Genomic DNA, 2,979 nt, shown 5'->3' on the forward strand with positions numbered 1-2,979 from the left:
ATCGCCCGCCCGCTCCTCTGCGCCGGCCCCGACTCCATGCACGCCAGTTATAGCGGCGGGGGCGCGCCCGCCGCGCCGGGAACGCGCGTCAGAGCGCAGGGCCGGGAACGCGCCGCCCGCTCCCGCGGGGCCCCGACGGCTCCCGACGGCTCCCGACGGCTCCCGACGGCCGGCACCCGTCGGGACGGCGGCGGGAGGCAGCCGGGGCGGGGGGCGAGGGGCGCCCGCCGCCCCCGGGAGCGCGGATGGTGCCGCTCCCCGCGCCGTCGGGCGGCCCCTCTCCCGCCGCTCCCGTGTCGCACGGTGCCGCACACCCCCCCCCCGGTGCCACCCCCGGCTCCCCCCGCCCCGGGCCGCCCCGCCTGGGACCCCTGTCGGGGAGCGCCCCGGGCCGCACCGGGGGCCGAGCCCCGAGCCCCGAGGGCCGGGAGGGCCCGGGGGTGCGGGCGGGCTGCGGGACCGTGGCGATGCTCTACGGTTTGACTTTATTAGCCCGAGGAGGGAGCGGGCGCCCCGGCCGTGGGCACAGCGAGGGCCCCGGCGGCAGCTGCAACCTCCGCCCGACGGCGACTGGAGCGGGGCCCGGGGCCGGTCCTGCCGGGAGAGCCCGGGGCTCCCCCCGGGGCGCTTCCCCCTCCGCCCCGACGGGGAGCGGGGAGCCCCAGCCCGGGCCTGGGGAGAAGACAGAAATGTCTGGGGGTGCTCCGGGCCTGGCTCCCTGCCCGAGGGGACGGGCGGGAGGGCGGGCACCGGGCGAGACAGAGCCGGGGGAAACCGGGGAGCAACGACAGGCAGCGTGCCTGCCTCCCCGCCCTCCTCCTCCATCCCTCCCTCCTCTCCATCCCTCCCTCCTTTCCATCCCTCCCTCCTCTCCATCCCTCCCTCCTCTCCATCCCTCCCTCCTTTCCATCCCTCCCTCCTCTCCATCCCTCCCTCCTTTCCATCCCTCCCTCCGTTTGGGCCCTCCCTCCGGGGCAGGGCGAGGCGGGTCCGCAGCACCGGGCACCGGCGGGACGAGCCGGGTGGACGGGGCGGCCCCGCGGGGCTCGGGAACGGCGGCAGCGGCCCTGCCAGCGGCACAAGAGGGATCCCCATTGACCCCCCACCGGTAACAGGCCCACGCAGGCGGCTGCACACACCCACGGCCAGGCCGGTGCGGTGGTACCCCCGCAGAGTGCTGCAGGGGAATGCACACCTGCACCCCAACACACACAGCACCCACACCCTGACACGCACTCGCGGCACCCGGACACCCACGGACACAGGCGCGCACTCACACACGCCCCGCGCGGCCCACAGGCCCCGTGGCCGGGCTCCGGGATGGCCGTGTCCCCACGGGGTCCCCACGGTCTCACCATGCCACCCGCCAGGAGCGGGCTGCCCATTGCTGCGCAGGAGTCTCCACTGATGACGGCGTGTAATTTGTGTGCGAGCAGAGAACCAGCCCTGTACCCCCAACCGTAATACGCCGTGATGCGGGACAGACACTAACAAACACAATCCCACATTGCATTTAATTTAATTCCACTCTTCCTGCCCCGAGCTACAGCTCCCTTCATTTTCATTTTTCCTCTGAATTCCCACAACTCAGACCTCTTTGATTTCCAGGTTTAATTAACAATGCTCATTAAATGAATTTTTATTCATTTCTTTTAATATTACCCTGCCACCTGTCTTTAGGAGGCAAGGGCTGATCATTTATTCTAATTTATTTCTATTAAAGATGGCATTTAAGGGAGGGAGGAGGGATGTGCAGAGGTGTAAAGGGCTGATCTATTCAAATCTGTTCATCCCCCTCAAATGCTGTTCAAGGGCGCTGCTTCTGAAAGTTCTGTATTTTCCACCAGATCCATTTCATTTGCTAGGAAAAATTGGATTGGACATGCTGTATTTTGCAGTTATGTTCCAGTTCATTCTTAACGTCCCTTGCTCGTCTGGTCTGTGTAATGCCGAGTCTTTATTCATTGGAAAGAAGTGAAACTGTGCAAAATCCGGGCGGGAAGGGCCGCGAGGCAGCCTGTGTGCGGGACCGCGGGGCGAGCGGGAGGATGCTCCCCGGCTGCAGCTCGGAGGGAAGCCGTGTTTCCACCCCAAAATGCGACAGAGCAGAGGAAACACTGACAGACAAAGGGAAGGAAAAACAAAAGGCAAAGCTGCCCCGCTGCCACCGAACACGCTGGGCAAACTGGGCTCGTGGCAATGTGGTGGGCTGGGGCAGGGGCCCAGGGCAGCCCGGGCCTGGTGGGGCTGCTGGGGGGTCCGGTTGGGGCTTCGCACCCCCCCCAGCCCGGCGGTGCCCGGGAAGGGGACAAGGGACCTCGCAGCGGGCAAGAGCGAGTGGCTGTGGCTGCTGTTGGAGGCTGTGTGTGTCCATGCCAAAGGCGAGCTCCGGCCGTTCCTCCCCCCCGGGCTTTGTGCAGCCCCCGGCAGCTCCTCCGCCCTGGCACCCTCTCCGTCGGGGCACAAGCAGCACCTTCCCAGCCCCTGGGTCCTGCCCAGCAACATGCTCAGAGCCCTGCAAGCACCCGAACAGTCCTTGCAAGACGCCTGAGACCTGCCCGAGTCCCTCACTGCCCCATCCCCTCTGCACAGCTTCGCTAAGAGCGTTTTCACCCGCCTGGTGATGAGGGCAAGCCAAAGCCATGGGTCTCCCGTGGGCAGGAGGCAGCCGTTAAGCCACCAGTGGTGACGACGAACAATTATTTGCTTTAACCTGCTGTCCTCAGGTCCCAGGCAGGGCCAAGGACCGTCACGCTGGATGCTGCACACACGCTGTCCCAGCAGCTGCCTGGTTCCGTTACTGGTTTAGCATGGCCAGAGCAATTGCTAGGGGACATCTAAACACAGGGTGCTCAAAGGCAGCTCTCCACTACCTGCTCTTTAGCCTCCCAGTTTAAGGACCACGTGCACATCCAGCTGTGCTTGCGTTTTGCTCTGCCAAACGTCCTGCATGTTTGCTAACAGAATGACATGATCATG

The sequence above is a fragment of the Nipponia nippon genome, unplaced genomic scaffold (assembly GCF_047370975.1).
Source record: "Nipponia nippon isolate SJK-2023a ecotype South Korea unplaced genomic scaffold, ASM4737097v1 scaffold_23, whole genome shotgun sequence".
NCBI lineage: Eukaryota > Metazoa > Chordata > Aves > Pelecaniformes > Threskiornithidae > Nipponia > Nipponia nippon.